Source organism: Camellia sinensis, chromosome 7 (genome assembly GCF_055761805.1).
Source record: "Camellia sinensis isolate YWXY chromosome 7, ASM5576180v1, whole genome shotgun sequence".
Taxonomy (NCBI): domain Eukaryota; kingdom Viridiplantae; phylum Streptophyta; class Magnoliopsida; order Ericales; family Theaceae; genus Camellia; species Camellia sinensis.
The window spans coordinates 90722976-90734071 of NC_138967.1; positions in this window are offsets into that span (position 1 = coordinate 90722976).

The window sequence follows — 11096 nt, forward strand, 5'->3', positions numbered from 1 at the left end:
CCATTCTAATCGGGGTCGGGGGATCAGGTCCCCATCGGGTCGGGTTTAAATTGCCATCCCTAGTAGAGGATGATGGACCAAGAGAACCAGTGGTGAGAAACCCAAGTTGGGCCTGAAGCTGACCAATTTGAGTTTGTAACTATTGTAGATTAGGGACAGTAGGAGGCTCAGAAGCAAAAGTAACTTCCACCAAAGCAGTATTGCGAGCAGAACTAGAACTACGTATAGCAGGACCACGAGGTCAAGAAGGGCGTTGCCTTAACTCAGGATGAAGTTCGAAGCAACGAGCTTTGACATGTCCTGGCGCACCACAATGATGACAAGTAACAAAACCGGTGGAACTTCAAGAACCAAAACTCGCAGCAAGAGCCATCGGATCTGCTAAAACTGGAGAACACTAGGCTGAACCAATCGCCAGCGACGCTCATCACTGTCAATAGTGGCAAAAGCCTCATAAAAAGATGGCCTGGGTGATGTGTTGAGAATCTGAATTCGAAGAGATTCAAATTCAGAGTTTAAACCCATGAGAAATTGATAAGTGTGTTATCGGGCAAGCCGCTTGGACACAAGGGAGACGGCTTCTGGTGAAAGGTCAATCAAAGGCTCATATTGAGCCAGTTCCTCCCAACGAGCCTAAAAATAGCCAAAGAATTTCCCTATAGAAAGGCCAAGAGAGGACAGAGAGACCCAGGCTATATCTTGGTAAAGCTTGAAGATACGGGCATCATTGTGAGTATGAGCGTACATCTGTGACAATGCCAGCCACAAACTCGAAATTGTATCGCAATAAAGGAACATATGATAAATTCGATCTTCCATGGAATTGAACATCCATCCCAATATAGTGCAGTTATCGATATCCCACTGAGCACATGTAGGGTTTGTCGCAGCTGGCAGGGTAATAGTAGATAAAAGCCAATGGCCCTATCCCTTTCTCCGAAGGTAGAGTTTAAGGGAACGGCTCCAAGCAGCAAAATTTTTCCCATTCAACACCATACTCATAATACGATGAATAGGAGTGTGATGGGAAAGAGAAAAATCAGTACTTGGAACAGGCACAGGTTTGGTGGAGACCGCAGTAGATGCCTCAGTAGGAATGGTAGAAGATAAGTTATCCATGGGGAGAAATAGACAACAATACAGCAACACGGCAACACAGTCCGAGTAAACAACCAGAAAAGCTGGAAAAAAACTTAATGGCTAAAGTGCTTAAAACATCAGCACTACACCTTGTAAAAGGGAGAAAAGGGGTTCAAATCACCCTAAAGAGGGTGTCGAACCGATCTAGGCCAGAGGAAGACCTAGTTGAAGTGCTCTAGGCCAGGATGAGACCTGGTTGGCAGCAGCAAGGCCCTTGGCAGGTGTAATACAGTCCTGCCGAGGGGTATAGGAGGGTGGGTAAGTGGTGTTAGGTGGTCTAGAAGTGGTGGGTTAGGCTATCGGGTGGTCTAGAGGGGAGATGAGGTCTGTTAGCTGCTAGAGGAGGAAGAAAGAAGATGACGAAATTGCTGGGCAGTGAAGAACAGGGGCCAATAGGGAGGAAGGGGTAGTCTAGGGTTTTTGTGCTTGGGCTCTTATACCAAAAAGAATGAAAAGAATTATTTGGCTTACCTATGAATAAGGTGGAGCCTTGTATTTATAATGAAACAATATTACAAAATAGGAAACGAAGATAAAAAAATGTATTAAATCTGTGATTAACACAATCACAAATTTTATACACACTACCATAATTACAGTATCACTCTTTTCTAATTCCAACACTACCATAATTATAATATCACTATTTCCTAATTCCAACAGTAACCCCTTGCACACCTTTTGGTGGGTGCAAATATTGTCTTTAGGAAAACGACTAAGAACGCGACTTGAAGCACTAATTTTTTATTCTACATAGGCAAGATTGTCGCCAAGTTTTGAAGACCCGAAGATCACCAACTGAAAAATTCAAGACGAATTGTTCTAACAATCTAAAAACAATATATAGATATGGCGATGTCTATTCAGAAAATGACTCAAGATTTCATGAAGCTTGACCAATTTGATGGCATAAATTTCCGACGCTGGCAAAAGAAGATGCACTTTTTGCTCACCACTCTCAAAGTGGTCTATGTGCTGACTACCCCTATCCGGTGGAGCAAGAAGACAAGACTAGGGAGCAAACCCATACCAGAACCAAATAGGAAAATGACAACTACATTTGCCGAGAACACATTCTAAATGTGCTGTCAGACTCTCTATTCGATGTGTATCAACATCTAGAAACGGCAAAGCAACTATGGGACATATTACAATCAAAGTACCTCACTGAGGATGCCACCAGTAAGAAATTTCTTATTAGTAATTTTATGCGTTTTACTATGATTGATACAAAGCCCATTATGGAACAATTCCATAAGATCCAACATATTCTGAGTCAGTTTCAACAAAAGAATATGAACATGGATGAATCTATTGTAGTTTTGTCTATAATAGAGAAACTGCTATCTTCTTAGAAGGATTTTAAGAAAACTCTAAAACACAAAAGGAAGATCTAATTTTAGAGGAATTGGCTCAACACCTCCAAGTTGAGGAAGAGTCAAGACTTCTTGTAAGTAAAGATAACCAATTGGCTCAGACTTCCAAGATTCACATGGTGGATGATGGCAAGAGGTTCAACAAAAAGAAGCATAAGCACTATCCCTAACCTGATAAAGATGCTAAGAAGCTGAAAGGCGTTTGTTGGCACTGTGGCAAGCCAGGGCACTTCTGAAATGAATGCCGGTCATACAAGAATAAGCCAGAAGCATCAAATGCCAAGAACAAGTTCATGGCTATTGTATCCGAGGTGAACATGCTAGAAGATGCTAGTGACTGGTGGGTTGACTCAGGAGCAACAAGGCACGTCTGCAACGACAAGAGCTGTTTCACTACTTATGAACAAGTGAGTGATAGAACAATTCTCTGCATGGGCAACTCTTCAATTGCTGCTATCAAAGGCAAAGGGATGGTGGATCTAGAGTTCGAGTCTGGAAAAGTCTTAAGTCTTAATGATGTTTATCATGTACCTGATGTCACACCCTAAACCAGGGCATGACCGGTCGTGCCCCACAGAAACTTAGCCCAAGGCACACGTAAGCCTAAACATAAACCCAAAATCATAAAGAATAAATGTGACGATAGCCTAGAAATAAATAAATCAAAACCCAAACCAGTGACAAGTCACAAGTATAAATGGTAAAACCAGCCACAACCAACTTCCAAAAATATATACTAAATGGAACACAAACCGCCCATAAAATAAAATAATTCTAAATAAAATCCAACCGCAATGTATGCACAAAACTGACATAACAAGCTAAAACAAAATAATGAATGTCCTAGAGATCCATATAATTGAGTTCCCGCTACGCCATAAGTCCACTCTAAATTCTTCTAACACCTGGAAGTAATAAACAACTGAGTCAGCTGATAGCTCAGTGAGTAGCAACATGGATAGTAAATACAGTTTTGAAAACATGATTCAATTCCAAAATAAGATATATATCACAGAAATAGATTAGTATACAATTTTGATAAAGATAATTTGTTTCAAAAAGAAGGTTCAACAGTTCAACAATTAAAATACTCATGTCTCTCAAGAACATGATAAATGACATTTTCCAATTAAAACAGATTACAACATGAACACCAATAATTTTCTAGGTACCAAGAATAACAAGTAACATGCCACAAAGTTCTCAAGGCAATAAGCCTGTTGGATCCAATATTGAACCAAAAGTCATTCTCGGGGTGGCAACCTGGACCTTTTCTCTAAGACGATCTGATTGAAAGTCACCTAGCCTAGCCTAGCTTTTTTCCTTACAATCATTGAGCACTAGAGTCATCACGGCCCAACTCGGATTTGTTCCCTAGTGGCCAGAGTCACCACACACAGTGGAATAATTTCCCTAGACTAAAATATACAAATGGTCCTTGATAATCAATACAATTCAGTTTCGCAAAACATTGCAGTTCACCATTATAAACACGAGATCATAACAAATAGTTTACAGTATGCCAAGTTTACACATATTTCTGAAATAATTTAATTCCATTGATAATATAATAATTTATCAAAACAATTTAGTTCTGAAACAACAATTTAATTTTTCAACAGTTCAGGGTAGGAGAACATTTATAAAAATATGTAGCATGCAACTACTCACCTGAACACGGTATAATATAATTATCGAATAAAGTATGAAAGTCCAACTAGTGCCCTAAACAAAGTAATAAAACTACACGTCACTACTAATCAAACATACTAAAAGGAATAATAAACTAAGTAACCCCAAACTAAATCCCACTAACACAGCTTAACCACACTCACCATTACTCTTAAATAATACCTAAGTTCATGTTCTTCAAGTTCTCAAATTACTCATGACATGGGTTCAAATCGAAACTTAATTAAAAGTAACTTTAAGATAAAACAGAATTTTAAACAACTTTGCCCAATCTATTCGCTAACTTTGAAAATTAAAAACTCACTCCACGCTATTCGAAAAATTTCAAAACCCTCCATATATCAATTAATATATCCTAAGTTTCAAACCCAATTGGTTTTACTTGATTTTCTTATCAAAATAATTATTTACAATTAATTATGCCCAAACAAATTGTTTTTTGCAGCACTTTAAAGAAATTAATGATTCTCTTAGTATACACGAGAAATCAATGCAAGTCCAAAAATGTAAGAAACTAGACTCGTAACCGGTTCTAATGACACTGATTTGATAATTTTTGGATTTATACCCAAAGAGAAAGACACTTTCGAAGTTACTATTTTACACCAGTTTTCTGGACAGATTTGAACACACCAGTTAATATAGATTTTGACTCCCAAAAATTATGAGAGAACTCTGATATGCAATTCAATATGTAATTAATCTACTGTAAAAATTTCAGTTCAAAATTCATCTGTTTGATATGATTCCTCGATTTTTAAAGTTTGTGGTTGTGTATAGAATTTTTAAACTAAGAATTAAACTCATTCCTTACACGCAATTTATTTCCTCAGGTTTCTTAACAATGTATATATATACAAAATACATAAACCTACAACCTCTCTATCAATGAACTAAATAATAATAGAATAAAGATAAAGAAGAAAGAAAGAAGAAAACCTAGGAGAGCTATCCTTGATGATCCCACGCAGCACAACACACCCAATCCTTCCTTTGTTGCAACCTTTTTTCTTTTTTCTTTTTTTCCTTTTCCCCCAATCTCTCTCCCGTGGCGACTGCTACTGCTAGGAACACTAGGGTTGTTTTTTATATATCTAAACAAAAGGTTTTAAATTATTATCTCTTTATATTATTTTATTTTCTATCCCATTAATTTAAATAAAATATAATTATTATTATATCAAAATATACTTACTAACTTGCCCCTTCATTTTTTTTTAAATAATAAATCTTGCCTCTAAATTAAAGACTTTCACCATAAATTTATTTTAGGTTTTAAAATTAATTAAAAGACCATCCAATAATATTTAATTTGCACTTAAAGATTCACAAGCAAAATATTTGAGATTGTAAAATAATTATTACTTAATTATTTATTTGATTTGCATATTTGAGTTCTCACACCTGATGTCAGGAAAACCTTGTATCGGGAAGCCTGCTTAATAAGCATGGTTAGCATTTGAGTCGAACAAATTTGTCCTGTCTAAGGGGTGGGATTTTTGTTGGGAAAAACTGCATGTATCAAGGAATATTCAAACTTAACGTTATCAATAATACATCTGTTTCTGCATATATTGTTGATTCTCTTTCTTCATGGCATGCTCGTTTAGGTCATGTTAATACTAGGAAAATGCATGATATGGTTAATTTAGATTTAATTCCTAAGTATGATTTTGATATGTTTGAAAAATGCAAATTTTGTGTATAATCTAAAATTACTCACATTTCATTTCCTAAAATAGATAAATCTACATCTCTGTTTGAACTTGTGCATAGTGGTGTATGTGACATGCATAGTACCTTTAGAGGTGGTAAGAAATATTTTGTAACATTTATTAATGATTTTTCTAAGTACTGCCATATCTATCTTTTGCATTCAAAAGATGAGGTAAGATAAATTTAAGATTTTTAAGACAGAAGTAGAAAAGCAGTATAATATCAAAATAAAGAGACTGAGGTCTGATAGAGGCGGTGAATACCATTTTGTAGAATATTATGAAAATGTTGGTATTATTCATGAGAAGTCTGCACCTTACACACCACAACAAAATAGAGTAGCTGAAAAAAAGAATAGGACATTAACATAAATGATTAATGCTATGCTTTCTTACTCCAGTCTAAGTTCTGGTTTGGGGTGAAGCCTTATTCACTGCTTGTCACATACTCAATAGAATTCCTTTCAAGGGAAGAAATGTTACTCCTTATGAACTTTGGAAAAACAAGAAACCTAATCTAGGTTACTTGAAAACGTAGGGCTATAGGGCAATAGTCAGATTGCCTGAACCTAAAATGAAGAAATTAGGTGAAAAATGAATTGAATGCATATTCCTTGGCTTTGTTTGGTTATATATATTATTATTTATTGTCATCGAGATTATAATATTCATACTAATTATTCTATTTATTATTTTGCTAGACTAACAATGCATGAGTTCGTAATATATTTTAGGGTTTTAGAATTCCAAAAACATGTCGGTCTGCGCACAATTGCAAGTCGTGCTTGAAGCACTCCAAATGCACGCTCTACATCCTTTCTTGTTGATTCTTGGGTTGTAACAAATAATTTTTTCTTATTTCCTTGCAGAGAAGGAATTGTTTTCACAAATGTTGACCATTGTGGATATATACCACCGGCAAGATAGTGTCCCATGTATTCACCCAAAAAGATATTTCATTACCATTGATGGTGTGATTAACTAGAGGAGCACGTCCATGAGCAAGTTCGGTAAATACAAAAGACCTTTCTAGCACATTGATATCATTATGAGACCTAGGTAATCCAAAAAATGCATGCCAAATCCAAAGATCGTACGATGCAACAGCTTCCAAAATAATTTTTGTTTATGGATGTGACCAATATACATACCTTTCAATGCAGTTGAGCAATTTTTCCATTTCCAGTGCATACAATCAATACTTCCCAGCATTTCAGGAAATCCACGACTTTCATTAACTGCTAGCAATTTAACAATGTCATTGTTGTTTGCTGACCTCAAATATTCATCAGAAAAAATATCAACCATTGCTTTAACAAAAAAATTAAAATTTCTATTGTAGTGCTTTCTCCAATCCTCACATATTTGTCCACAAAATCAACGACTACTCCATAAGCAAGATAAACCAAGCTTTCCAACACAATTTCTTCTTGGGAGAAATTATGGATTGTGCACTTCTAATGCATCTTGAATTCGAAGAAAAAGAGAATGCTTCATCCGAAACCTCCTCCGAAATAGATTAAAAGGATATACTAATGGTTCAACAAAATAGTTGAGAAAAAGCCTTTCATGGCCTTGAATATGGTTGCGCTTAATGACCTTACGACCTCTAACAAAACCGCGACACGAGTTTGATCCTGTCTCACTATCTAATAGTTCTTCATCCATAGTAATAGCTTTTAACATTTCCAATTCATCATCAATATTAGAATCATTTGGAAGCATATCATAAAGAAGATTGGAAGCCATAGAGAGAGATATCAAAGAATTGATGAATAGAAAATTGGGTTGAGATTTATAATTGAAAAGTGTAAACAAAAAAAACATGATTGTTACAAAATATGGTGGTTGTAAAAATTTGACCGTTGCAAAAAAATGACCATTTGAAGAATATGACTGTTACAAAAATGACCATTGAAAAAATTTGTTCATTACAAAAAATATGACCATTTGAAAAACATGACCACTGTAAAAAAATATAAAATTTACAAAAATATAGTTGTAGCTATAAAATATATATATATATAGAAGAAAAAATATTTTAAAAGAAGATAGTTAAAGAATAATAATATTTTAAAAGAATATAGTTAAAAGTAGAGAGTTTTGTTAGAGTGTATGTTTAAAAAGTGGCCAGTTAAAGTAGTAAAGTGAAATTTGGGATAGCTATTTAGCTAGAGTCCGGATCCTCTCCTTGCAAGCCCTCCTTGATCTCTTCCTTGCAACAGCTGAGATCAGCCGTTGCACATCCAACAGCCATAAAAAAAATAAATAAATAAAAAATAAATGAAATTTCATTTTCATTTTCATTTTCCCACCCAAAGACAGAACAGAGCCTATACAGATTTTGGTTTCAAATCACACTCACAAAAACACACTCACCCATCCTCACCGGCGACCCAATACTGACGGCAACCCAGTCTCGACACCGTTGCAGATCCGACGACGGGAAACACTCTCGACGCCATTACAGATTCTGTGTACTTGTAAAAAAAACAGGGGTCTTTTATTCTGTAGTTGAAGTTGATTTGTGAATTTCTCTTTTTCTAGTTCGTTTTCTTCCTTTCAAAATTTGGAGTTATTAAACAATCCTAGAATTTGAATTCTAATTATTCAGACGAAAACTTGGCCCCTTAATTTACAGAATAGAATGTTTTTTTAGCCTAAAGTTCAAATCTTTTTTGTCCAAAGAAATTATTTCTCTGGAAACAAACGAAGGTTTTTGATTCTTAGCTGTGGTTGATTTGTGAATTTTTCTTTTCTAGTCTTTTTTTTTTTCCTTCCAAAAATTTAGAGTTATTTGCATTGTGCCAAACAATGTGTGGAATATGAATTCTAATTCAGATGAAAACTTGGTCCCCTGAATTTGCAGTAGAGATTGTCTTCTAGCCCCTAAAGTTAAAATCTTTTTTACCCATCAATTTTTTTTTTCTCCGAAAACAAACAGCAGTTTTGATTCTATAATTGACGTTGATTTACAAACTTCTCTTTTCTAGTTCCTTTCCAAAATTTGGAGTTATTTGCACTGTGCTAAAAAAATCATGGAATTTGAATTCTAATTCAGATGAAAATTTGGTCCACTGGACTTGCTGTGGTTGTGACACTCGCAATTTTATTGTCAAGCCTGCAATTGGTCTTTGGGATTAGATTTGTGATTGATAGGGAGGAATGCTTCTCACACAAGGTTGAATACGATGGCTGTTTTTGGAATGAAGGATCAATAACTTGCTCAAAATGCAATGGTTTTGGATCTTTGTGATCAATTTTTGGTTTATAGAACAAGGCATTGAAATTAGTTGTTCGTCGTAGCTGATGCATGTGATTGTTCATTGTGATCAATTTTTGGTTTATAGATCCATCAAGAACAGGGTGATCAGGTATATCAGGAGTTGATATTAGTTGCCCGATGTTGGCAATTTTCCTGCCAACAAACATGGATATGACTTTTGTAATTTTGTTTTCAGAATCTGTATTCTAAAAATAATAAAAGCTAATTTGGTGAAAATAAACACTTAAAAATACCTTTTTAAAAATATTCTTGCACCCAAATAAAATGTAGTACAAAATTTTTTAATTTTTTTTATTACCAAATTAGTTTCAATGTTTTTCAGAAACAGATTCTGAAAGCAAAATCAAATAACTTAATAGGATTTGTTTAAAAAAAAAAAAAAAAGGTCCAAGAGAACGCATGAACCAAAAACCACTCCACTAATCAAATAAGTAAGACATGAGATGAGAAAGAAAAAGAAAATCATAGAATGGACAAGCTCTACAGCCCATGGTACAAGGCAGAGACAACAAACCAATAGCTAAAGCTTCACATGATAATCCACCAAATCAATACATATACATACAATAAAGTTCTTTTCTTTCTTTTTTTTCCTTTTTTTCTTTTCATATTTTACTCTTTCCCCACACAAAATGCAGTTTTACAACACATAAAATGGATTCAAGCAGCACCCATCATCGATCTACAGCTCCTAAAATGTGGTGGGACCAACTATGAACATGTTCTTTTACTGAAGCTCTTGCTCAGGGAAATAGCCTCAAGATTCAGCATCCGGGGCTTGCATGCAACCAAACCATTTTTTCTGCAAATCAGTACGTCTTCCATATTAGCAAATAATAAGAAAACAAATAGCCCAACAATAATGTTCAGATGCTTCTTTTGTGTGCTTCAGAAGAGCATGACGGCTCTGGTTTGCCAAGTACGCAGAATCTGTAACAGCGTCGAGAGTTTTTCTCCGTCGTCGGATCTGCAACGGCGTCAAGATTGGGTCGCCGTCGGTATTGGGTCGCTGGTGAAGATGGGTTCGACGGAGAAGAAAGAATGAATGTGTCTTTGTGAGTGTGATTCAAAACCAAAATCTGTATAGGCTCTGTTCTGTCTTTGGGCGGGGAAATGAAAATGAAATTTCAATATATATATATTTTTTTTAATGGCCGTTGGATGTGCAACGGCAGATCTCAGCCATTGCAAGGAGGAGATCAAGGAGGACTTGCAAGGAGGGGATCCGGACTCATTTAGCTATGCTTGTTGGAGATGTTTGTAACTATTTCCCAACCTTTATTTCCTTATTTTCCTTCCAAAAAAATATTTAATTATATTTTCTCGGGAAGCATATTTGAATTCGTCTCAATTATTGATGATGATGATAAAAGGTTTCTATAGGCTGAAATAAGTTGATTTAAATATTCACAGATTCATTAATTTTCATTAACTGTCCAATTGCTTCGTCCAAAAACCATTTTCTTTCAATTTTGAAAAATATTCCAGTATAGTTGGGTTTTAATTAAGAATTAATTAAACACAATATGGTGAAAAACACTCATAGCTCTCTCAGAGGATGTTGAAACCCTTTTTTCTGTGGAGAAAATGGTTGGTTATATAGCATGGTATTGGGAATCAAGATAGAGTACATGGAGACCAAGAATAATCGATATAGGAAGGTTTTGGCTGTTCTCTTTAGAATTTGGGTTGAGCCCCCCATGGACCAAAAATATAAGTTTTGACAAAACCTAGTGTGACAGAAATAGAGATGGCATGGCACCATTTGCTGAATGTTGTGGTGCCACTTGAAAACAAGAAGCAAGGCCTTTGAATGGCGTGGCACCAGGGCTTCTTCCTGGCCCTGCGCGGTTTTTTTCTCTTCCATTCAGGCTTCATCTGAGCTAG